This window comes from Miscanthus floridulus, chromosome 14 (assembly GCF_019320115.1).
Source record: "Miscanthus floridulus cultivar M001 chromosome 14, ASM1932011v1, whole genome shotgun sequence".
NCBI classification, from domain to species: Eukaryota; Viridiplantae; Streptophyta; class Magnoliopsida; order Poales; family Poaceae; genus Miscanthus; species Miscanthus floridulus.
This window is the reverse complement of record NC_089593.1, coordinates 44,446,421-44,474,355: the sequence shown is the minus strand read 5'-3', so window position 1 is coordinate 44,474,355 and position 27,935 is coordinate 44,446,421. Positions and strand designations below refer to the sequence as shown.

The 27,935-nt window shown below is 41.5% G+C and overlaps 1 non-coding gene across 1 annotated transcript; it reads left to right on the top strand.

Annotated features, from left to right (window-relative positions):
• Positions 1-5,789: 5,789 nt before the first annotated feature.
• LOC136506263 (small nucleolar RNA R71) lies at positions 5,790-5,898 on the top strand. Its single transcript, XR_010771487.1, has one exon. It is a non-coding gene; the product is annotated as a small nucleolar RNA R71 (small nucleolar RNA).
• Positions 5,899-27,935: the final 22,037 nt, after the last annotated feature.

Below are 27,935 nucleotides of genomic sequence, written 5' to 3'. Positions count from 1 at the left end.
GAGTTTGGCTTGACGCTACTGCTTGGTCGTGTGGGAACGCACCACCGCTCCTATCATGGCCGCCATTGCCGCCAGTGGCAATCTAGCTCACCGTCGTCGAGCACAGCCATCACCTTCTGTCTCTATCATGCACGCATTAGGATGAGTAAGCCTAGACCTAGCGTTTGGCATGACAGAGACCCACCTCTCACTGCTGTCTCACCGGAACACCAGTGAGCACCGTCATACTCTGTGTGCCACCGCGCGGACATGCACATGGTCAAGCTCGCCATCACATCACCAGAAACCTAGCCACCTAGGTTAGCTCCGATAGGTTACCACATAGCTATAGAGCACCTCACCAGAGCATGTGGTGGCCAGAGGGCGTCGGCGTACCACCGTGCGACCACCGCCGTCCACCATTGCCACTAGCGAGCTACTTCTGGTGAGCTTCCAGGGTGGCCGAGCACACCTATCGGCGCGGCTTGATGAGCTGAGCATGTAGGTGTTGTCGTCGTCGCCGGAAGATTTCGCCTGCCGGCGAGACATCGCTGGTCGGAGAACTCCCTCTATTCTTGCGTCGCTCATGTCTGGGTTCTGCTGACCAGCGGGCCCCACCTGTCAGTCTGAGTATTAGTTGATTTTCTGAATTATTTTCACAGATTTGAATGCTTGTTTCAAAAATTTCATATCTATAGCTAGGAGTGTCCAATTTTGGTGAACCAAATTTTGTTGGATTCTTCATGAAGTGTAGTATTTTATAAAAATATTAAATGCACCCTTTATGGTATTTTTCAATGGGGAATAAAATATAGCTAGATAAGTGCTTTTTGAATGTTTGCAATCTTATAAAATGTATAACTTGAGCTAGGAAAATGATAAAATTGTGATTCCAATTTTGCTGGTCTTGTATTGACATTCTCTAGCTAGGAAAAACATTAAACCTACAGGTAACATAATTTTAATGTGGGCTTTATATTTAAACCTAATAATTGCTAGTTTCTAGTGAAATTAATTGAGGTAAAAATATATACATTATGATCATGCAAATTTTTACACAGTATTATTATGCTTGGAGGAATGTAAGAAAAATATTAAATCTATTGTTTGACACTTTTCACTATGCTAAACTATTTTTGCTAAAATCAGCCTATGTACCTTGTCATTTTTGTAGAGGTAGTTATACTTATCCAAATGGTATAAAATTGGTACAGTAGACTATTAATGTTATTTGTAGGCTACTGTAGTTTTATAAGAATTTATTAAGCACTAGAATTATTTATCCTTTAAATCACCCTATTATTTAAGGAAAATAATAAATGGATATAAATAAGTTAGTTATGTTTGACCATGATGTTTTCTATGGTGCTTGAGATGCATAAGATCTGTTGATGTTATTAGTTAGACTTAAAAGCAATTGGTTGTATGCAACTAGTTAATTATTGCTCTATAATTCAACTATATGGCTACATGTATAGTTTCGGGTTGAGTTGATAATTTCATGTTGATAATGGTCTTTTCTGTAAAACTTGTTAATAACAAAGTTGTAGATAACTTACTTATCTACCTTGTGTTAAATTTTTCATAGTCATAGGCCTTATGGTTAAAGGATTATAGCTGTTAGAAGTCTGCTGTCAGAAATGCTTGCTCTCTGGACAGAATTGAATGATTGAATTTTTTGACCTAGATAACTACTAAATCACATTAAGACAACTAGAATAAAGTTGTGTGCAATTTCATAAGCTTTCCTAGAATGTCCACAACCATATTATTTTGAGGTTTATAACTCTAGTTATGGTCAAAACAAGTGGCTGCTGTATTGTGGTCCAAAAAATGATTTACATAAATGTTTGTTTAGTTATTAGAGAAGAGATAGGCACCTACTCAGTAAAATATGATGCATTTGTTATTACTTTCACACCATGCTGTTGAAAACACTTATGAGGATGCATTCATCATGTCATATCATATTATACGTGTCATCATATATGCATTCGTGATATCATGTTTCATGCTCATGCATATAGGATCATCTGAAGAGATAACACTGTTGGAGTTCAACGAAGAAGAGTAGGAGGATCAGCAGGAAATGCCTCAAGCCACAGCTCTAGGAGAAGAGGAGTAGACTCCCAAAGATCTCCCTGAGTGTCCGGATCACCGGGCAACCTCTTTCCTCAAAGGCAAGCCCCTAGAGCATTCTAAGTCTCCCATGTTTTACAAAAATATTACTTGAGTCCTTTATGTTTGATGCATTAGGTTATAAGAGTTGTTTGGAAACACTTGATGCATAGAACTATCTTGTCTAGTTGCATATACCTTTAACCCTATATAGGTCCATGATCAAATATATGCTTAGCAATGGTTAGACCGGTAGAAGTTGAGTTGATTTCCTATCACCTACGAGATATAGGTGGATACCGAAGTATAGTTGGCTATATTTGCTATCATGATAAAGAACCATGGTGTAATGTAAATGGAGGCTAGGTGGAGTCTATGTGTAAGTGGACCCATGTGATTCCGTCTGTGCTGATTAAGGACCGTACCGTTATTGGCACTTCTGACAAGATTGAACACATACCTCTCACTTAGCTGGCCGGATAACTCGTTCCGATCATGAAGCCGAGTAGCTCAACTCTGGTGGGGTTCCACTCTATTAGAGTGCACACTCTAGATGGTAGTAAGGATGTGCCAGGGAGCCAGCCATGAGCCTAAGGGCAGGGTAGTCCTAATCGTCCTGGCAGTTGGTTGTCCTTGATTGTGCGGCGCTGGGCGAACCCGTGAAATGTAACCTGAGTTATACCAAAGATGACCTAAGGTGACCGTTGATCTGGTTTGCCTGGGTTTGTGTTAGGAATAAATTCTAAGCTGGTTGAAATTGATTTGAATCGCAGTCTCTCTCAGACAGTGAGAAACTTGGCTAGCCCCAACATCATAGTAATTGTGTTATAGAATATGATGGTTCGGATGAACTTGGAATTACTACACTAGCTATGGTTACTATTGTATGCTATTAAATGATATACCACATATTTGGCATAGGTTAGTTGCTAATCTAGAGATAAATAGCTATATTTAATATGATGACCGAAATTATAATTGTACAACTAAATTAGTCGCTTTTTATACAAAATGTTGTCGAGCTACTTCCACTTATAATGCCTTCCATAATCATTGGAGTCAGTCTTATTTTTTGTTTATGATGGGTAAGTCTAGCTGAGTACCTTTCGTACTTAGGGTTTTATTCCCATTATTGTAGATGGTATAGTTTATCATGGCTATTCAAAGAACTACTTCTGTCGCATCATGGATGAGGAGTGAGCCCTGGGCAGGCATCTATTATTAATCCTTCTTATATGCTTTTGTGGGAGTGTGATCACGAGTTGGCACTATATCTAAACTTTGATGGCAAAAAGTTAGCTTCAAACTTTAAGTTGCTTCTGCTACTATTTACCGAACTTGGTTTGTAATAACCTTAGTTTGTACTCTGATGAATGAACTATATTTGTGAACTTTATGTAACATGTGACATGTATGTTGAATCATGTACGATCTTGGTTGTATGTTGATGGTTAATCGAGACCCGTCGTGGTACTCGACAGACTACCTGGGTTTATATGGGCTCAAGTATGACAGTGTGACCGCTTGTGGGCTACCATTGTACTTGTGTTCTTATAAATTGGTTGGTCCTACAACACAGGTCATGGATCTAACCATGAAGTTCTAGCCTAGCTTGAAAAGCGAACCATCTAGCTTGCCATGGATTCAGCATGCACACCTCCTACCTAGCATTCCACTGTCGACAAAATACGTCCGACAGTCTACCGAGGGGTATGCCCACTGGTAGTAGATGAATCGGTGGAGGTGTGCAGTGAGGGAGCCGGAATGGTGACATAGAATGCAAGAGACAATGATTAGGCAGGTTCAGGCCATCAGCTTGATGTAATACCCTACGTCCTGTGTCTTTGTGGATTGTATTACGAGAGATTTGATGAAAATGAGGGGTCCCTACCCACCTTATATAGCTCGGGGGTAGGGTTACATGTTGGTTGCTTTATATCCTAATTGGTTTACAAGATAGGAATTACAGAGATTGTTGAATCTAGCATATCCTAATAGATCATCCTTGATTACCAAGGATCTTCATGCAGTCTTGTGAGGCACGCCGACCTGTGCCATGCTCCGCGTGGTGTAGTCTTGTGGGCTAGGCCTCCCCTAGGTGGCTCGGCCCATGTACAACCCTATGGGTATCGGGGGTTATACCCCAACACATAGGTTGGAATGCCTTCTAGCGACTCTTTTGATTCTTCCTTTATTGACCAACTAATACAAATAGAATGCATAATTAACTAAAGGACTAAACCTATTACTACTAGATAACTTGTTCAATAGGAATACTACTGAATATTTATTCATTATTATTAAATTTGTTATATATATTTTTTAAATGCAAATCTATCCTATCATGCATAGCTACTATAGAACTTTATTTATTAACATAGAGTAGCTAAAGGCAGCTAACCTATCATGCAATGCAAAGCAAATTTATTGGAAATTTAAATATGAGATGCAACTAATGAAATGCGGTAAATAAATGCAAGGGATAGAAAACCTACCTTTTTGACAGGCTTAATTTCATTCGTCCTTGGGTGGAGGCATTTCGTCTTGTTCCACCTCGGAGGCCTTGTCTGGATAAGGGGATGACAAGTTTGAAGACTGGATCTTTCTTTTTACACCATCTCTTTCTATTCTTCTTCTTGATAGGCTTTTTCGGTTCTTCAATTGGCATTGGTTTTTTCATCTTGATTCTCTTCAGATGCTTCTTCTTTTCCTATTTCTCATCAAAGAGGGGTTGTCCAGAGGCAAAAGCAAATATTTCTTTTCTTCCAGCAAAGTGGAATTGGATTTGCCTAGAAGCCACATATATGCAAACATTTGTAGTGTTAAGGAAGGGACGACCAAGGATTAAAGGTGTATCCTCGGCATTGCCCATGTCTAAGATCATAAAATCTATAGGAAAATCCAAAGCCATTTTTAGAAAAGTCATACCTTGCCATAACAAGGTTGGCTATCTCCATGGTTCCTTCAGGTTTGCTAGGAATTCTATCCTTTTCATACGATGGGTTAAAAGCAGCAATTTGAGCAAATTGGGTTTCAATCATCTTATTGAAATGAAGTTGATTCTTTAAAGCAGAAGAAAACTCATCCAAGTTAGCATTTATATTTTTCAACATCTTGTCATGAGCATGCAACTTTTTATTAATGCTATCAGTCATTCTACTTTGACTATGCACAAGATCTTTAAGGAAAGCATAACTATTATTACGTTGATTATTCAAACAAGAAGAAGAGTAATAATTGTTACCTACCTGATTGTTGGAAAGCTGATTGCAACCTTGATGTTGTTGTGCATGGAACCCATTGTTGGTGTTGACGAAGTTGCGGTCCTCCTAGATCTCGACACAAGGAATTGCCCGAAAGTCCAACATCTCCATAGACTTAGCAAGTCATGTGGGAATCCATGGCTTTGAGTGTCTCTTGGGCACTCACCTTCTCATAATGTTCTACTCGCTTCACGAGCAGATCCATCTTAGCTGCAAGCATGTTAATTTCTTTAACTGAATGCATACCTTGTTTACAGGGTTGGAGTCGATCATCACTCCATCCTTGGTTGGAAACCATCTTCTCAATTAGTGTCTTTGCATCTGCAACACTTAGCAAAAAGAATGCTCCACCAGCACCTAGCATCTAAATGGCTCCTATCTAACGGCACTAACCCATGGTAGAAGTTCTAGATCAAAAGCCAGTCTTCCATGCCATGGTGTGGGCATGTAGAGATGTACTCTAGCATTCGTTCCCAAGCTTTAGGAATCGACTCATCTGCTAGTTGTTGAAAACTAGAGTTCTTATTGTGAAGAGCATTAATCTTCCGCATGGGGAAAAACTTGACTAGGAAAGCATTGGAACACTTGTCCTAGGTATCTATAGTGTTGCGGTTATAGTAAACCATTGCTTAGCCTTTCCTAACAAATAGAAGGGCAAAAGGCGAAGATGCAAAGCCTCTTGGTTCACTCTCTTAATGGTGAAAGTGCTACAAATCTCCAAAAAATGTTGGAGGTGAACTATTTGCATCCTCGTGGGATTTCCCACAAAATGCACTAGCTTGAACCATTGTAATTAACACTAGCTTAAGCTCAAAGTTAGCGTCCCCATTGATAGCATTGGGTTCATGTGGCAGAACCACCCAAATTATAGCCCACATGTGCCTGTCATTGTCTTCTAGACTTCTGACAGCTGCACATGAGAGCCAGATAAGTCCGGTAGTTTGTTCGGTTTCCTCGGGGAAGCCCGAATCATTCACATTTTACAACTCATACAATATCAACATGGAGTTACCACAACATTACAACATTGGGTACAAAAATAACTTATATCAAAGTGTAGAAGACTTATAACATTTAGGTTACCAAACATGTTCAAGTAAAACCTTTAACTAAGTTCCAAATGATGAGTAGAATTATAGAAGCAACTTACGTAAAGCACCTACGGTAGAGGAGACAACTAGGTCATGTCGAGCCCATCGACATGACCTCGCTTAGCAGCACAATTCATAAACTGCAACAGGGGTTAACAAACCCTAAGTACTTGAGGGTACTCAACAAGTCTTACCCAACTAAAAGAAAAGATTCCAAGGGTATGCAAGCTTAAGGGAAAGTTTGAAGCAAGAAAAACTTTTGTAGAAAAGCTTACTATAAGTGGATCCTTACTTTTAATGTTTTAGCTATGTATTAAATCATTAGTAGTATCCAATTTGCACCTATTCTAAATCAATCACTTCATTCAGTCATCTCATCTCTTATTCTTTAGTAACCATGTTTCCATTGGTTAACTATGATGTAGATCGGGGGATCGAGTCTCCATAACCGAGGAACATGACAATTCGAATCGATTAGGCCTAGATGGGGTTTCCTTACCACACGACATATGCAGGTCCTAGACCCTCATATATCAACCCTCACTGTGTCCTATGCCACCCAAGAAATAGCAACTCCACCACCATACGTCATCCCTAATGTTTCTATAGGGTGGTTATAGCTACTCTCACCATCATTCCACTCCTAGTGCGCAGTTGGCCTTTCTCATATTGGAGTAGCCAAGGTATCAGGCTTACTAGAGTATGTGGCCAGTACTGTAAGGTGTGAAGCACAACTGGTCTACAATGGTATGGTCCTCAATCGACATAGGCAGAGCACTACATTGAGACTCCATTCTCGATGCAAGCCACCCGCCCATCCTCAATTTAAACATAAGTATTATCATGATATTCTCATGAGCTATTAGCAGAGTTGAGAAGCACAATGGTAAAACCTATTTTCTCGCGAAAGATGAAACCATCATTCGACTTCTACCGAGGTCTAAGCATTCTAAGCATTTAGAGGTATTGACCTATTCATACTAGCAGGGTATAACTAAGGATACCTAATTATCAAGGTAATCATGCAGCAATGATATTCGACCAACTCCTAATTACTTAATGCACATCTCACAAGACTTAAAGTGTAAGAAAGGTTTGTATATACTAAGAGAGGGTCTATGCTCTAGGGATTGCCTGCATTGCAGAGAAGGTTAATTTCCATAGAAAGATCTAGAGGTTAACTTGGCACCAACACCACGGTGGATGAACCTTCTCCGAAACTTGATCAACATGAGTCTTCTCACTCTCATACACCATGTAATAAATTGTGCCTTGCTTAACATGATGGACTACATGCCATGATGCATGATGAGAGGTACACTAAGTGCATAACAGAAGTTTAAATGAATTTAAGAAAGTTGAGTACAACTTTCCTTCACCAAAGAACTAGGGTTATTATTATAAAAGCACTTTAGTTACTTAACTAACAGATTAATTAGTTGTTATCATGAAATCAACACTTATTAAACTTAGAATAGACCAGCAAGAACCTAACATTTAACTAATCCCATGGTCATTATAAGAAACTAATCACAAAGATTATTAACCACTATTTAGCATAGCTATTTATCATATTAGTAAGAGATCATGTATATATGCTATCTCAAAAGGTTAATGTAGCATTAACATACTTGAGCAACCATATTAGATTATTGCATACAAACAGTAATCACAAGGCTTACATATATGCATCTACTAAATAAGCATTTGGATAAATCATTTTAATTATTAACAAACATGTAGATTGCAACCAAATCACAAAAGTAATTAAGTTGCCAAGGAACAATAGGGGTTTTGTGTTCCAAGGTCCACAAACAATGTCCAAAATTCACCCAAGTGATTTAAGGATTTATATAAATCATTTAAGCATTATCAAATTAAGAAAAGGCATTTATACACACTTAAATTAACTTACCAATTTAGAATTATTAAAACAGTATCAAACTTTTTGTGAAGGTAGGTATAAGCACATAACATTTACACAAAAAGTTTCATAATTAAAGGATTAATATTTTTATCTATAAAAATCATGGAAAGGTACATTTATTAAATAAAAGAAGTAATTTTTAAGCATATCAAAACTACCACAAATGCTCAACTCATATTTTTTCTATGATTAAGCACATCATGACAAAGCTACACAAAAACTTTCATAATTTTAGCATGCTTCTATAAATTAGTTATGAAATAAACAAGTTTAGCACTTTTTAAACATTTTCTAAAAATAAAAAATAGAGAAAAAACTTTTTACACTGACCCCTCAGCTACCCCTAGCCACAGACAGGTGGGACCCGAGTCAACCTCAGCCTCGCCCTCCTTGACAACGGGTACACCGATGGGTCAGCCGCGTAACTCGCTACTGGTGAGGTCTCCGGTGACATGGCTTACCCTGCCAAGTTCGCCATCGACCCTCGCACCCAACCCTATTGTCGGTTGAATGAAAAAGATACCCCGGTGAGCTTGATGTCGGCCATGGCAGACGACGGCGCTATGGCAGTGGTGAAGCATGCCGACGATGAAGCTACAGGCCACGGGAAACACACCTACACGCTCTATGCACTCCTACAAACACATCTGAGCTATTGATTGAAACGATTGGGACTTCGCACGTGCTTGGCCATGACCACGGTGGACCAGCGGCGTAGAGCACGGTGATGCAGTAGCGAACATAGCGCTACGGCGTAGTAGAGGTGAAATGGAGGACATTGGCATGACCAGGAGCTCACCCAGACCCTAAGGTGCTACTTGGTTGAAGAGGTGGAGCAGATGTGGCTGCCGTCATGAATGATGCAGGCAGCGTCATGAACGGGATGGCGAGCTTGCGTTCCCACATGACCTGATGATGAAAAGGAAAACTAGTGAGCCAATTAGTATCGTGGCATCATGAGGAAGTTAAAATGACAAACGGCAAGGTGAGAGGAGTTCTAGAGGAGGCTGGCCACAGTGGAGCTATCCACGACAACTATGGCGGGTAGCCATGGAGAAGAAGGTGGTTCATGGGCGAGCCTTACGGGGAGAGAGAGCATGAGCTGGCTCGATCTGTGCGCAAGGAGATGGCGAACCAGGCTGCATGATGAATTGGGTGGAGCTGCTGCGGCAGCGATGAAATTCACTAGCGCGTCCAGTTTGCCGGCACCGAGTAGAGAGAGGGAAAAGAGGAAACACCTGGCAGCTCGATCAGTTAAAGGCGGGGGCAAGGTGTCCACGCATGATAGCTGCTGCTTCCTGCTGCAACCACGAAGCAGCTATGTGCCCACACGCTGTGGAGCAGTGCTAAGGCGATGGCCGCCATTGATGAGAAGCAGGTGAAGCAGACTGCTGCTAAGATTACTTGCTCACAACTAAAACCCAAACTTTAGCTTAATCGTTCCATCGATTTTTTAAAACTACATGAAAAACACCAAGAATGAAAATTGTTCACCTATCTCTGATCTCCTCCTTTGCTTTAAGGATCTACCCCAGAATCTTGACAGTTTTGAAGATTTGGAAGATCAAAGATGTGTATAGTGTTTTAGGTTTTGAAGATTTGTTTTGACTAAGCATTTTAGGTAATTTATTTAAGATCAAAGATTAACTCAATATCCTAACTAATTATACAATATCATAACTCAAGCATCACATCAAATAATGGACTAAAAGTTGAACAAATTTTATTTATGAAAATTGTTTTAATAATTCACCAAAGATTGAACTCAATAATTACTTTTCAAAGACTTAGTCAAAATGGCTAAGTGAAGGAAAAACAATATTGAATCCAAATTTTTTGATGCCCAAATTCAACATATTTGACTTGAAAATATTTCACCATTTTGCTTCTATGATTAAGAGCATACTTTAAACAACAAAGTTTATGTGAACCAAATTTTAATTATTTAAGCAAATTCATATATATAAAATTCACAAAAACCTTAATTGATAATGTTGTTAACATTTCATGCAACATATGAAACATCACATATGCAACATATGAATGCTATAATTGAAGCATTTAGTGCATGTATGACATGATACTTGATGATTATGCTTGATGATGCTCATGATCAAGTTTTAGTTGTTTTTTAACATCTAGAATGTTACAATCATCCCCCTTAAAGAAATCTTGTCCTGAGATTATGGAGTGCCAAAAGCCTTGGGTTGAGTTATGAAAAAAGTGTGAACCACATTAATTTACAAAAAGTTCATAAAACAAGGGTTGGTTCGGGAAATACAACCGAGATTGAAGGAATGTTGTATTTAACAAGGGATTTGAGTAACTTCTATAGGAACAAGGAAAATGAATTGCATAGATGAGCTCAAAGGAGTGAGAGGACATTAATTGTGGACTATAGTAGATCATGATAATAGATCTCGATATCAGCGAGCACCCAATAATATTTCCTTATGGCCGCGGTCCATATGAGACCCTAGGTTTTGATGCTATTTCATGGTCATGGATCATGGTACAACTATAGGGCACAACGACAGTAGCTCTCGACCAACATATGTCGATTATCAAAATCAAGGGAGTAGCATGTGTCAGGGTAGAAGAAACCAAGAAATGACACATGCATAGGTTGAAAGTCAAGGATCAATCCTAGGTTTCATATTGAGTCGAAGGGGTAAATTATGTGCATCCAGAAGGTCCCCAAGGATTAAGAACTTATGGAGCAAAGATGATCAAAAGAAAAGTTCATTGGTAGAAACCTGGTATATGACAAGATTCAGTGAAATGAAACAACTATAATGAAGAATACTTGTCCTTGGAATGAAAGGAGAGAATCTAAATTATCATTTTATTTCAACCTTATATGGATGATATGATGCATGTTCGTCCTATACATTTTCTCAACGTTAGTTGGACACAAGTTAATTATATAGGGCAATATTTTAAACTATGTCCTCACTGCACCAGATGGGGTGTTTAATAGCACTTCATAGAGCATTATCGGAGAAGTTTGACTCTTTACTTGATTTGCTGAAGAAGAGTTGAAATCCTTTCAGTGTCGTCTATTTGAGTCACCACAAAGTCTTCATGAGCATTTCGGCAGCAATCATAAGGAAGGTTAAAGAGCATTATTAATTTGTTATACTTGAAAACTTTTAGTTTGTAAAATCCTTTTGAAATTTTCAAAACTAATGTTGTTGCAGATCCATATATGAACTCTAATACCAGCTATGGCAGAATCACCCGAAATTATATGGGCCACATGTGCTTGTCATTGTCTTCTAGACTTCTGACTACTGTACATGAGAGCTAGATAACTCTAGGTATTCTATCGGGTGTCCTTGGGGAACCCCGAATCATCCACATTTTACAACTCATATAGGATCAACATGGAGTTACCACAACATTACAATATTGGGTAAAAAAATAACTTATATCAGAGTGCGAAAGACTTATAACATTTAGGTTACAAAACATGTTCAAGTAAAACCTTTAACTAAGTTCCAAATGATGAGTAGAATTATAGAAGCAACTTAGGTAAAGCACCTAAGGTAGAGGAGACAACCAGGTCATGTCGAGCCCACCGACATGACCTTGCTTACTAGCACAAGTCAGAACCTGCAACAAGGGTTAACAAACCCTGATTACTTGAGGGTACTCAACAAGTCTTATCTGACTATAAGAAAAGACTCCAAGTGTATCAGGATTAAGGAAAAGTCTGAAGCAAGAAAAACTTTTGCAGAAAAGCTTACTATAAGTGGATCCTTACTTTCAATGTTTTAGCTATGTATTAAATCATTAGTAGTATCTAGTTTGCACCTATTCCAAATCAATCACTTCATTAGTTATCTCATCTCTTATTCTTGAGTAACCATGTTTCCATTCATTAACTACAATGTAGATCGAGGGATCGAGTCTCCATAACCGAGGAGCACAACGATTCAAATCGATTAGGCCTAGTTGGGGTTTCCTTACCACATGACATAGTATGCCCAAACCTATAAATATCAACCCTCACTCGGATCCTCCAAAACAGAACGTGTCCTGCGCCACCCGAGAAATCGCAACTCCACCACCGTACGTCATCCCTGATGTTTTCTTAGGGTGTTATAGCAACTCTCACCATCTCTCCACTCCTAGTGCTGTGGTTGACCTTTCTTATAATGGAATAGCCGAGGTATCAGGCTTACTGGAGTATGAGGCCAGTACTACAAGGTCTCGAACACGACTGGTCTATAATGGTATGGTCCTCAATCAACATAGGTGGAGCACTACATTGAGACTTCATTCTCGATGCAAGCCACCCGCCCGGTCTCAATTTAAACATAAGTATTATCATGATAATTTCATGAACCATCAACTAGAGTTGAGAAGCGCAGGGTAAAACCTATTTTCTCGTGAACAATGAAACCATCATTCTACTTCTAATGAGGTCTAAGCATTTCTAAGCATTTAGAGCTATTGACCTATTCATACTACTAGGGTATAACTAAGGATACCTGATTATCAAGGTAATCATGTAGCAACAGTATTCGACCAACTCCTAATTATTTAATGCACATCTCACAAGACTTAAAGTGTAAGAAAGATTTGTATGTACTAAGAGAGGGTTTATGCTCTGGGGCTTGCCTAAGTTGCAGAGAAGGTTAAATTCCATAGAAAGATCTAGATGTTAACTTGGCACCAACACCACTGGTGGATGAACCTTCTCCGAAACTTGATCAACATGAGTCTTCTAACTCTCAGTATACTACACGTAATAAATGATGCTTTGCTTAACATGATGTACTACATGCCATGATGCATGATGAGAGGTACACAAGTGCATAACAGAAATTTGAACGAATTTAAGAAAGTTGAGTACAACTTTCCTAAACCAAAGAACTAGGGTTATTATTATAAAAGCACTTTAGTTACTTAACTAACAAGTTAATTAGTTATTGTCATGAAAACAATGCTTATTAAACTTAGCATGGACCAGCAAGACACTAACATTTAACTTATCCCATGATCATTATTAGAAACTAATTACAAAGATTATCAACCACTATTTAGCATAGCTATTTATCATATTAGTAAGAGATCATGTATATTTGCTATCTCAAAATTTTAATCTAGCATTAACATACTTGACCAACCATATTAGATTATTGCATGCAAATAGTAATCATAAGGCTTATTGGAGGAATTCTAGAGGAATCTGGAGGAATCTGGAGGAATTTGTGAGAGTAAAACACTGTTCTGGATGAAAAAAGAAGTGGATCAAGCCTGGATTTAAGGGCACGCGAACGAGGCCATATGCATCTACTAAACAAGCATTTGGATAAATCATTTTAATTATTAACAACAAGTGGATTACAACCAAATCATGAAAGTAATTAAGTCACCAAGGAATAGTAGGGGTTTTGTGTTGCAAGGTCCACAAACAATGTCCAAAATTCAGCCAAGCAATTTAAGGATTTATATAAATCATTTAAGTATTATTAAATTAAGAAAAGGCATTTAAACACACTTAAATTAACTAACCAATTTAGAATTACCAAAACAGTATCAAACTTTTTGTGAAGGCAGGTATAAGCACATAACATTTATACAAAAAGTTTCATAATTAAAGGATTAATATTTTTATCTATAAAAATCATGGAAGGTACATTTATTAATTCAAAGAGGTAATTTTTAAGCATATCAAAACTAATGCAAATACTCAGATCATATTTTTCTATGATTAAGCACATCATAAGAAAGCTACACAAAAAGTTTCACATTTTTGGCATGCTTCTATAATTAGTTATAAAATAAACAAGTTTAGCACTTTTTAAACATTTTCTAAAAATCAAAAACCAAAAAAAGCTTTTTACACCCACCCCTTAGCTACCCTAGCCATAGATAGGCAGGACTCGAGTCAACCCCAGCCTCGCTTGCCTTGACCATGGGTCTCCGGTGACGCGGCTTACCTCGGCAAGATCCCCATCAACCCCCGCACCCAACCCTGCTACCGGTTGAACGAAAAGACACCCCGGTGAGCTTGATGTCGGCCATGGCGGATGGTGGCGCTCTAGCGCGGCGAAGCATGCCGATGGTGAAGCTATCGACCATGAGAAAGACACCAACACGCTCTATGCACTCCTGTGAACACGTCTGAGCTATCAATTGAAAGGATTGGGACTTCACGCATGCTTAGCCACAGCCATGGCAAACCGACAATGTATAGCACAGTGACGCGGCAGTGGACATGGCGCTATTGCACGGTAGAGGTGAAATAGAGGACACTTGCATGACTAGGAGCTCACCCAGACCCCTGAGGCGCTACTCGGTTGAAGAGAATGTGGAGCAGAGGTTGCTGTCATCGGGAAGGATGTAGGCGGCAGTGTGGATAGGATGGTGAGCTTGCGTTCTGACATGACCTGAGGATGAAAAGGAAAACCGGTGAGCTGATTAGCATCGTGACATCATGAGGAACTTAAAGCGACAAACGGCGGGCGAGAGGAGTTCTTTAGGAGGCTGGCCATGGTGGAGCTATCCACGGTGGCTATGGCGGGTCACCGAGGAGAAGAAGGCGACTGCACAGGCGAGCCTGGCGGGGAGAAAGAGTGTGAGCTAGCTAAATCCATGCACAAGGATATGGCAAACCAGGCTACATGATGAATTGGGTGGAGCTGCTACGGCGGCGATGAACTTCGCTGGCGCATCCAGTTTGCCGACAGCGAGCAGAGAGAGGGAAAAGAGGAAACGCTTGGTGGCTTGATCAGTTAAAGGCAGGGGCGAGGTGTCCGCACATCGACAGCAGCTGCTTGCTATTGCCACTGCGAAGCAGCCACGTGCTCGCGTGCTGTGGAGCGGTGCTAAGGTGGAGGTAGCCACTAACGGGAAGCAGGTGAAGCATACTACTGCAGAAATTATTGTTCATTACTCGAACCTGAACTTTAGCTTACTCGTTCCCTCGATTTTTCAAAACAACTTGAAAAACTTCAAGAATGAAAATTGTTCACCTATCTCTGATTTCGATCTTTGCTTTAAGGATCTACCCCAAAATCTTGATGGTTTTGAAGATTTGGAAGATCAAAGATGAGTACAGTCAGTTTTAGGTTTTGAAGATTTGTTTTGACTAAGCATTTTTGGTAATTTATTTAAGATCAAAGATTAACCCAACATCCTAACTAAGTACATAATATCACAACTCGAGCATCACATCAAACAATGGAATAAAAGTTGGACAAATTTTATTTCTAAAAATTGTTTTAATAATTTACCAAAAATTGAACTCAATAATTACTTTTCAACTGACTTAGTCAAAATGGCTAAGTGAAGGAAAGAAATATTGAATCCAATTTTTTTGATGCCCAAATTCAACATATTTGACTTGAAAATATTTCACCATTTTGCTTCTATGATTAAGAGCATACTTTATTGAAATGTTTAGTGCATGTATGACATGATACTTGATGATTATGCATGATGATGTGCATGATCAAGTTTTAGTTGCTTTTTAACATCTAGGATGTTACTAGTCTAGTGGCTACATTAGCAGCCGAGGGTGCAGAAAAATCACGAATGTACTTGTCGCCCATGATCATGTAGGATAGTGATAGGATTTGAGGAAAAAAGGATAAACTACTTAGGATGAATAAATGCTAATTAGCAAGACTAGCACTAATTTAAATCCGAGGCCAGTTGCCTTCCCCGGCAACGGCGTTAGAAATGCTTGTTGACACTTCTCAATAACTATTGGAGGAATTCCGCAAGTGCATAGAACTATCATGTAGCACTACTTAGGATTGGTTTGTATGATTGATGTGCAAGGGGGTGCACCCTGCCTCTCTTTATATAGTCCAAAGGGCAAGTACATAGATCTAGTCCAAGTCGGTTACAACAGAAGAGTTCTAGTTCTATTACAGAAGCTAACTTTCCTAGTAATCTGATTTGGTCGGTCTTTGATAGCTTGGAGTACACGCCACCTTGTCTCATGTCCTCAAGCAGACCATGGGTTGGTCTAGGCTTCTATCAAGTACCCCATAGGGAACCCTTAGGAGACTGGTCCATCAGCTAGGAAGGTAAAGCACACAACCAAGATGTTGACACCAAATTTTGAACGATACATGAAGGCCCTAGATTTTAGAATTCATTGAGAGAAGCCAAGACATTCATGAAATCAGGCTGAGCAAAAGTTACCATCAGGATCGCCCAAGTGGCATAACATCATGATTTCAAGAATGAGCCTTATCGATGGAAGATGGCGGTAACCCGAAGCAAGAAGGACATGTTGGACTTCGTAGAAGGAAAAGATTGGAGTCTAAGTTATCTTAATTTTGAATGTTTGTTTTTTTTCTGATTTTGTAACTAGTCTTGTTCGACTAGGACTCATAGTCAAGCCATGGGTATAAATTTTGAAACCCAACTTTTGTAATAGACATCTCTACAATCAATCACAAACCCATACCTTTACTTTTCGTCTTACGCCAACCCTAGGAGTAGGAGTAGAGTAGATTTCGACGAGTTCTTCGGGCAAGCAGAGCTGCATCAGTTTGGTCGACCTCTAGTTTGTTTGTGAGTACCATCATGAATTATACTTTTGTTTATAAGGCTGCATCTATCTGGCCGACCTCTTATAAGCTTTGGTATAAGTTAGTTATCAACTTTTATCAGTAATTGTAATGCTGCATTGGTTTCGGTCGACCTCTTGCGACTCCTAGTACAAGTTACTTATCGATTCTTATCAATATTTATAAGGATGCATCGGTTTGGCCAACCTCTTACAAATCTTGATATGAATTAGTTATCGATCTTGTTATATTTGGTATTTTTACTATTTGTAACAACATCACCCCTTACCCGATTGAGGTACAAATGGATCGGCTTTATATCTTATGAAACTATTGTCCCGTCGCTTTATCTCAGTTTAGATCTCACTTTGACGATGGTTTCAGATAAATTAGTCATTTTATTCGAATCTTGATTGAAGATAGCATGTGGCCAGGGCATGTTTGATCTTAAGTAAGCTTGCTAGTTGACAAAATCTAGTCTAGAACTACTATTATGGCTGCCATCGATCCAATTGATCCCCACTGTTAGCACTATAGACCGGAAATTATCAATCAACAAGTTCACTTATGGTCAAACATAGCCTCTGACTGCATGCTATGTTTGCATCGTCTATTTAGTCGATCGCCGGTGCCTTCACGTGTATATCACGCTTTCATGATCCCGTTAAATATGAGTAGATCTATCAATTGCTAGTCTATGATCTAGGGTCCTACCATCAATGCTACATTAGCTGATTCAATTTGTTGGCAGTACAATAGATTAGGTTTAGTTAGTTTGTAGATTTATTTGTATCCAATGGATGAATGTTTGCATGTCGTACAACCTAAACCACTAGCCTGCTCATTCAGGAAACGTTGGCTGTTTTAATGCTTGTATTTGTTTTAATCCTGAATTAAAAGCTAGCATGATCCTTAATTATTGTTAAATGCTTTCACACCTATCTTTTATACTTTTGTATGTTTTCATGATCATCAACTATTAGGATCTACATAATTAATACCTGACAATCACTGATAATACTCATTTTATTTGCTTTACATCATGAACATGTGGATATCAACTCTTTAGTCAATAGCCTCACCTCACTAGGCTACTCAGCCACATATTTGGAACTGTCTAGAATAAATACCGGCATGTTCCACCTTAAATTACTAATCAATCTTTCCTCCTTGTCAATTGCATGGTCAAATTGACTAGCATGCCTCAGGTCACAACCATCCAGTCCTGCATTTTCCAAGCCCTAGGAGATCTCAGGATCTGCTCCGCATGGCTTCTCCTAGCTTGCTGCATGTGTGATGGTGATCCTCAAGGTCAATTTTGGGGAATTGCCATCAACACGCTCCTAGCATGCCTGGTGGGACTACAATCATCAACAAGGACAACGATGCGATCCTAAAGGTCAATTTTGGGGAACTACCTAAAGATCAACAAATGCCCATCACCAAGGTGACAGAGGAGTTTCGTGAGAAGTGTCTGCTATCTTATAGCAGAACACTCGATTCAGTTGTTCAGAAGACTCCATTGCCAAGTGTTCTCCTACATGGACAGAGTGAGGAAGCTAAAGCTAGAGTTGCTACCCAGTTGGTCTACAAGACCGTTCATCAAGCTTTTACAAACACAATCAGGTGTTGGTCAATTCAATTGGCAATATTATGAAAGAAGTCTTCTATGGAGCGCCTAGTTGATCAAGTTCAGCCATCATATTTTAATAGCTATAAACCTTTGGTTGTTGGGAGCAGCATTCCTAGTTCTAGTCAGTAGCTGAATGGTGGACAGTTTCAGCAGCCATCCATGCAACAACTTCTAGGAGGACAAGCTCAAGATCCTCAAGTTCAACCAATAGCAGGGGGCAAGGTCAAGCTCTCCAAATAGTAGGGGGCAAGGTCAAGCTTAGATGATAGGGGGCAACCACCAGCGTAGCAGTGACTGAGTGCCCCTATCACACAAGTAGCTCAGCCTCCTATTAGACATTCCTAGGTGTATTCAGTCTAGTAGCCAACCACACCAGTTACTCAATAGGTTGTGCAACGGCCTAGCTCTAGGAAGATTTAGTATCTCCTATTAGACGCCACAGTCGGCCCATAGAATTGCTCCATCAGTGCAAAGGATCATTAGGCATGTTGATCCAAATTATTTCAATAGTCGATTATAGGGGTATGTGACTCACAATGCTCAGATCAACTACCTAGAAGGATATCATCTGGTTTTTGACGCTAGCACTGTATGAGCTTCTACCACACCCTGGGTACTAGAATCCTTATAATTATAATGTGCAGCAACTTCAACGATCTCATGTTCTAGGACAACAGTCTCATGCTCAAGGACAACAACTCCAAGTATAAGGCCCTCAAGCTTAGGTCTAAGGTCAGCCGAGACAATAGGTTGCTGGCAGGAATGCTGATGATTTGGTCGATAGGATAACCGCTATGATACAGAGCCAGTTTGTTTTAAAGCATCAAAATTTGTTGGCTCTTTCCAATGTCCGTACCTAGCCTGGTATGATATTGTGCAAGTCCCTCCATGCTACAGAGTTCCTAATTTCTCCAAGTTCACTAGGGTAGATGAGATTTCAACCATGGATCATGTCAACCGCTATCTTGTTCAGCTTGGAGAAACATCTATTGAGGAGGCACATAAAGTTTGATTCTTCCCCTTGTCTCTATCTGGACCGGCCTTTCAGTTGGTTTTCATCGCTTGAACCAAACTTGATAACTGGATGGGCTGATCTAGAGAACAAGTTTCATATGTACTTCTATCACAAGATAGGAGAGAAGATCACAAATTTGACAAACTTGAGGCAGAGAAGCAATGAGTCAGGCTCTAAGTTCATTCAAAGATTTAGAGAAGTAAGGAGCCATTGCTACTAGTTAAATCTGTCTAATGGCCAATTAGCTGAATTGGCCCTTCAAGGGATGTCCCCAATACTCAGAGAAAAGTTCAATGGCTAGGAATTTGAGAATCTTGCCCATTTAGTTCAAAGAGTGTTTGCCTTCCAAGGCCAGCTTTGGATCATGCGCAAAGAGAAATATGTGAAGGGCACTTCTACTATGACTGATCCATATGACGCACACTCTGATGAAGATGATCCAAAAGTGGTAGCTGCTGAGTGGACATGGGGTAAGGCTCCTGTATATTGTCCTTGGGTAAAGGAGATAGAAAGCGCCTATGATTTTGACATCAAGAAGGGCGATAAGATCTTTTATTTACTGCTAGAGAAGTTGCAGTTGAGATTGCCCACAAATCATACGATCCCTTCGATTAGAGAGCTCAAAGGGAAGAAATACTGCAAGTTCCATAATACTACTAATCATAATACCAATGAATGTAGAATCTTCCGCTAGCATATTCAGAGAGCCATTGAGCAAGGGAATATCAAGTTCGAGCTAGCCAAAAAGTCAATGATGGACAAAGATGGGCATCCTTTCCTAGGGGTGCAATGGTAGAATGCCAATTGGCTAAAGGGAAGATAAAGGTGTTGACATCAGCTATGGCTAAAGAAGATGAATCAGTCAACCCTAAGGTTCAGATATCGGCTAATGAGTATAAGAAGGCTAGACAGTAGCGTGATCAGCAAAATAGCCGATATGAGCAGGGTGAAACTTCCAAAGCTGGTGCTATGCATCCTTGTGTAACTTCTAGGATTTTGTTGAGCAAGTGGCAATGCAAGAAGGAGAAGGACTACAAACTGCTGGCTCAAAGAAGAAGAATATGAACATCGGTGCAAAGAACGGTATGAAAGAGAGCAAGTTGAATTACTTTGGAATTGTCCTTTCTTCAGACACTGCTTGGAATGAAGGTTTGAAATTGCCTACAAGACATAACTCCCCCTGAGTGTAGCAATCAATATTTGAAATTCAGGCAATCTCAAGCCAACCGCCGGTCTATCGATGAGCATTTAAGTCATCAATCCAACAGCATGGATCGACGCATAAAAATGAAGGAGTTCACAATCGGCTAGGCAAGCTTGAGTATGATCAAAACTTTGCCGATTGTGGTGAATAAGAGAAGGGGTATGTTTAGCAGGAAGGCCAATGGTGTTTAGGAGGTCTAACAAAGAGGTAGAAATGAAGAGTTCAGCACTTAAGGAACAAAGAATTAGTAAGCTCAAAAAACTGGTAGACCTCAGGCATGGCTGTGTCAAGCAAACAACCTGATAAGGGTAAGCCATTGGCTAATATTGATATGGTTTTCATCCTACATGTAGAGTTTAGGGTCCTTCTACATATGAGCAAGAGGAATCTGATGAAGAAGAATTGGAAGAAGTAGTGGCTCAGGTAACCCTCTAGTCCCAACAAGCTATATTTGATAAGGCATCTCAGCATCGGCACTTGAAGGCTTTATACATGAAAGGATTTGTTGATGGGAAGGTGATGGCTAAGATGTTAGTCGATGGAGGTGCTGTTGTCAATCTAATGCCTTATTCCATATTCTAGTAAGCTTGGGAAAGGTCCTAGAGATTTACTTGAAACTGACATGATGCTAAAGGGCTTTAGCGGTAATGCATCTAAGACCCTGGGGACAATTAGTGTTGAATTGATGATTGGGAGTAAAACCCTGCCTACTACTTTCTTTGTCATCGATGGTAAAGGGACATGTAGTTTTCTCCTTGGTCATGACTAGGATCCATGCTAATTGTTGCATCCCATCAACAATGCACCAATGCCTTATTTAGTGGCAAGGAGACAATGTTGAAGTGGTTAAAGCTAACACATCTGTGAGTGTGGCAATAGCTAATCCAACATACTAGGAATTTGAAGACTATGAGTGTTTCTCTGGTAAAATCTAGGAAGGGGCAGTCATCAAGGTCAACAGTGATCAATAGCACCTGATCCAAGCAATCAGCTCTGAAAGTTTGTTTTGATGAATCCCCAAATTGATTGGACAACATATCAAGGATTGGCTAAGTATTCTCCTTATAAGTTGGTGTATGGTCATACAACTGTTCTTCCTTAGGCAATCGAGACTAGACTTAGATGCATAGTATTTCAAAAAGGTTTGACAGCCGATGATTTTAAAGATCCCGTGATGAATAATTTAACTCTTAAGTTATCATCGGCTAACTTTGAAGGACATTTTCTTAAGGGTTTTTTACCCAAATAACTAAAGGTTAGTGCTTGGGAATGACCAGTTTAGATCATCGCCAGGTTTGACAGCTGATACTAGCAGAGTATCACCTTTAGAACAAAAAGGACAATTATCGCGGGGTTGAAACCACATCAAGCATTGTTGTTCGAGTCGGTGTCAGAGTATGGCTCTCCGGTGGCTCAGGTGGACTCAAGAACAAAAGAATCATAGAGAGGATGCAATGGTTTATCCTGGTTCAGGACAATCGATGCCCTATGTCTAGCAGCTTATGATCCTTATACTCAAAACCACCCAAAATTGGGGGGTTACAACAAAGTGTAAAGAGATATTTGGTAGGGGGTTAGCTCAGTCCTAATCCTAAGGTTGTCTTGCCACTGATGGAGCCATTCCCCTCATCAAAGTGGAGGAAGATGACTGGATGCAGGTGGAGGAGCTCTCGGTGCCCCTCTCTAAGTTGCCTTCCTCTCGATGTTGAGCAGAGGCCAAAGGATGGAATGGAGTGGAATGATCTATCTTCTCCTTTTTGCCTCCCTAAAGTCTGACCTTGTCCCTTACATAACAAGATAGGGCAGGGTACATGGTGGTTTAGGGGAGTGAGTCTAATGACTACATGCACTAGAGTCTAGGAGGACCTTGCAGTGACATGCTATGGACCGTGGTGGTGTCGTGGAGCCAAAGAAGCCTTGGGCGTTGTTCAGCTGCTCTGTTCTAACACTCTATGTGTCAGGCTATGTCATCTTGGACCATCCTCCCCAGGTGGACCTTCTGGAGTCTTCTTGGTAATGAAAGAGGTTGGCTCTAAGGGCTTATGTGTGGGCCCAAGAGCCTACGAGCCCCTAGAGGCCACGGAAGAACCTTTGTCCTTTTTTGTCATGCCCCGTGTGTTACCTTGTCGGGGAAGTGGCCAGCAATGCCATGCCTAAGGGATAGCGCTGGGGAGCCCCCTAGCCTCGGTAGCTCAAGGTATGTCTTCTTGTGCCCTAGCCATGGCTGGTATCATTAGCTGGGCAGGAGCCAAGGGCCAAGCGTGGGTGTTGTCGTACGTTAGGAGCCTAAGGCTCGAGCGAGCCCCCGAGCCCTGAGCGGATGTCATGGCATAGTCAAGCTTGGTCGGGTTTCTTCACCAGTGTGTTTGCGCGAGCATAACCGATGGGCTATAGCCCTTGAGCCCCCAAGCAATCCTAGAGGGGTTGGTCGAGGGGTTTTCTTCGTTTGGAAACCATTGGACCCGAGGCTTAACATACCTATATGTTAGGATCTCATCAGGAGCCCCTATGCCCATCGTGGCCTCACCTGGCGTGATGGCAATGAAGGGCTGAATTTTATCTTCTGGTGACCAAACCCTCCTTGATGGGGATGGCTTCCACTGACAAGAATGTTGTGCCCTGCTTGGGGCCTTCTTCTCCAATGCGATGGGTGTTGCTTGGCTATCGAGGTCGAGCGATGACAGTGCTGATGCCTTCATGAGTCTATGTCGCACAGGTCTTCAACTCGAGCGACGGCTCGGCAAACTTGTCTAGGAATTACCGACTTAGGCCCAGGGGTGCCCTCCTTTCTGATTGGAGCCTGCCATGGGTCGGGTGATCGAGAGCATCTAGGCTCTAGCTTGGGGCCACCTGATCACCTAGAGCGCCACACCCTTCTAATGGCTACGGTAGTAGGCCCCAATCCTCTTGAGCCAATGTTCTAGGGGCCAACCTTCAATGGCCATAGATCGGGGAGCGGGGAGCACGCTGAGCCTTGGATGGAGGCCCTTGTTGGGCCCACTGCTTAGCGGCTCTTGACTGAACTCTAGGGAGTTGGTTGGTTCTGAGGGTGTGTCGCCCGAGCGCCCATCGATCGGGGGGGTCAAGTTGCTTCATCTAGGGCGCTAGCACATGCCCCCGAGGCCACTAGGGTCTCAAAGTTTTCTAGGGGCTTGGATGAGCCTTTAGCTCAGGGCTTGTTGTTCCCTTGGTGGGTTGGGCTGCTACGACAATAGCCTCGGTGGCTAATATTGTTGCACCAGTGCTACTAGCGGGTAAGTCCATGAGAACCACAAGTTTACTGGTCATTCCATGCCTTGGTCATGTCCCCTAGAGGGGAGATTCTCGGCTTCTCGGCCGAGCCACTCATATAGTTCCTAAGCCCATCTATTAGTGCTTGGGGGCTCGCTGCCTCCCTAGATGGGTCGCCATGAGCGGCTCAAGGCTGATACTTGGACATCACTTGTCTAGACAGTCGAGACACTTCTAGGCATCCTGGCTACTAGCTACGTGGGCTCATCTCCCGAGTGTCCCTCGCACTTCAGTTTTTTCCTATGGTGGCCTCCAAACATGTGGATAAATGTCCTAGATGAATTTGGCCGCCTACTCTGACTTGAGGTTGACGAGGGGGCAAACTTCAATCCATGTGGTGAACATGTTGATGGCGACTAGGAGGTGGTTGAAGCCTTTGGGGGCCTTCTTGAATTCCCCGACCATGTTGAGGCACAAAACCATGAATGGCTAGGTGATGGGAATCGTCTAAAGTGCTTGAGCCAGCAGGTGACTCTGCTTGGCATAGTACTGACATCCCTTGCATGTCCTGATTAGGTCCCAGACATCGGCGAGGGCAGTTGGCCTGTAAAAGCCATGTCTAAAATCTTTTTGCATGTGGGCCCGGGGTGCTGCGTGGTGCTCACATATGCTACTTTGGATGTCTAGGAGCAGCCTACTTTCATCCTCTAGGGTGATGCATCATAGGAGTACATCAGAGGTGCTCTAGCGATAGAGCTACCCGCAGAGGACTTGGTAGCTCTTGACATGCCGAACTAGCTTGCGAGCATCAGTGACATCAATGGGGAGGATCCCCCGCTCGAGGAAGTCAAGGAAGGGTGCCCTCCAATCTTCTAATGTTTTGGACGACCGGGCAAAACTCTTGCCCGGCACGCTCTCTATGTCTTGGTGGACTGACTCCGGGCTTGGTGGAGGCTCGCCCCGACACTCCAGTGTGTCAGTCTCCAGCTCTCTATCACTGAATTAACCAAATTTCATGATTTATTAGCATTTTTAGAAAACAAAAAAAGATCAAAACTCCTTTCCTCACCTACTCTCTCCCTACCCTCTATCACTAATAGATGAGCCCCTAGGTCAGCGCATAGTGTGCCCACGTTAACCACGGGGCGTGCGGCCAGTTGATCGGTGGGTGTTCGCCAATGGTGAGCTCGCTAGCGAGGAGATCTACTCAAGTGCACTCCCTTCACCCTTGTGCAATCTTCTGGTGGTACTGATTAAATGTTTGGTGCACGATGGCAAGTATGACGGCAGCTCTGGCAGGTCAGGTGACGCTCTGGCATGGCGGTGATGATCGATGGTGACTACTCCAGCGGTAATAGCTACCCTAATGTGTCCCTCTCGATCTCCCAAACACGCTCACAGTCATGGTTGACCGGCTAAGGCATGACAACATGCACGCTAGTGGCCATGGCGGCACGGTGGAGCTCTGGCGAGGCGGCTATGGGCAAAGGTGATCTTTCTGGCTATGCAAGCTACTCATACACCTTCCTCTTGTCCTCACAAACTTAAGCAAGAGGTCAGTCGGGTGAACTGGTGCTAGCAGCGCAACTACCCATGACCATGATGACCTGGTGGGGCTTCGGCAAATCAGAGGTGGCCAATAGCAAGGTCACCAACAACACCAAGCTCATGAACATGCCCAAGAGATTTGTTGGGTGCGCAAGGCCTAGCTACTCATGCGACTGTGGCCACGACGGCTCAACAAAGCAGAACCTGTCGGCATGGCGACGCTCCGGCCACTATGGCCCGATATAAGTTAAACGGATAGCGTAGTTAACAGAAGGAGCTCACCCTGACTTTGGAATGGCTACTGGTTGAGACAGAATCATGGTGGAGCTAGGTCACCGGCGTCAAGGTCGATGACGGTGGCCGGCATGAACTCACAGACACATGCACCGTTCCGGCGCGTCTATACTCCTACTATGAAAACCATCAAGATGATGAGCAATAGGGCGACTAGGAGAACTAAAACATGAAATGGTTGAAGTGGAGGTGTGCCATAGAGGGTTGGCCACGGTGTAGGGCTCACGGTGGCGTGGCTCATGGCATCTAGGTGGCTCTGGTAACTAGATCTAGTGCGAGCGGATCAGCAGGGAAAGGAGAAGATGAGCTCAGTGTCTAGCAGCTGTTTGAGAAGCGTCGAAGTGTAGTAGCTACGCATCACATGCACACGAATGCAGCAAGCATGGGCTGGCAGGCCAGTGGCAAGCTGCTACATGGCAGCTGCTTTGGCGAGCACTGTAGCGACTGAAATAGTCCCCTTTCTCTTCCATTTTCTCTTGATTCCAAACATGAACTCGAGGAGCTCCAAGAATAGAAGTTATTCATGTTCATCCAGTCTCCAACATTGCTTTAAGGATCACCCCCTAATTCTAACTGGATTGAGAGATCAAAGCTAGAGAAGATAGGGAGATTGAAACTGAAAACCTGAACTTTCAGTTAATAATTAGGGTCTAGGAAAAACAGTTAAGTTTGTCACTTTGGTGAATTAATTGGTGATTAATTAGTGATCAAGCAAAACAACCAATAACATCATTGTGAAGTACAAACTTTATACTTCAAAATGGGGCCATTGCTTGAACAAGTTTATTTATGAATTTCATTTTAATAAATTCCCCAAAACTGAATCCAATGCTGAAATCAAGTCACATTAGTCAAAACAACTAAATGTTGAAATTCAAGTTTGAATTCAAATTTGAGGCTCCTATTTTAAGGGTTTGGACTTGAATTCATACTCCATACTTGACACTAGTGTAAAGCACCTACTTTACACCTCAAAGTTTATTACAACATAATTTCAAGTATTTTAGTGAAATTCAAAAATAGAAGGTCACAAAGTACCTTAAAAAGGTTTTTGATTTAAACTCAACACATCACATATGCATTGCATTACTAGCAAGTAAATATTAATTTTAGTGAACATAAGGCATGGTTAGCTACCATTGAAGCTTAACATGCATGATGATGACATGCTCAAGTTTTAGTGTTGCTTAACACCAGGGGTGTTATAGCTCCTCCCCACTTACAGAAATCTTGCCCTGAGATTACACAACTCCTAAAGCCTGGGGTTTAGTAATGGAAAAGGAAATGTGTCAAAGACATCTATTAGCAAAATGTTCCATAAAACAAGGGGGAAAGATACTGTTATATTACTTTCTTTTAAAGAATGTTACTACTTAGAGGAGTCAATAACCTAGATGAGGCAGAGGAATCCATCACACTCTCTGTGGTTCCCAAGGATAGTTGACACTCCATACTCTATGCTTTATTGGTAATATCATGCTATGCACTTGATTCAAAGAATATAACTATAGGGTATGGTGATAGAAAACATACCCATCATGACTAGGTTCGCCTTCCAAAATAGCCTCACCCTAAATATAATGAACTTGACCTACCTTTTGACCAGGTCCTTTCTTTTGAGCATTCTACTGATTAGCCTGCTAAGGATTATTGTTCTGCTGATTCATGGGTGGCCTAGAACCATAGTTCTATCTATGAAGATGACACTCTTGAGAAAAGTGCCCAACCTTTCCAAAGTTAAAACATGGGAGGTTAGTATTGTTTGGTGGGTTGTTGGGATGAACACCAGTGGCATTCGGCTGGTGTGGATGGGAGCAAGTTGCAACAGATTGGACAAATGACTACTACTGGATGTGTTGCTGAGGTGGACGATAAGAAGGATGATGGCCTAGTTGATACACAAACCTCTGGCGCTAATTACTACCACCAGAGAATCCCATGTGCACATGCTTCCTCTTCTTTGCCTCCTTGTGCAGACGATTCTTCTCTTCAAAAGAAATAATAATATTGACAGTCTCATGATAACTAGTAGTGGAACTACTAGTCAGCATCTTTTGGATCTTGGTGTCAAGACCCCATATGAACCACTCCTTTT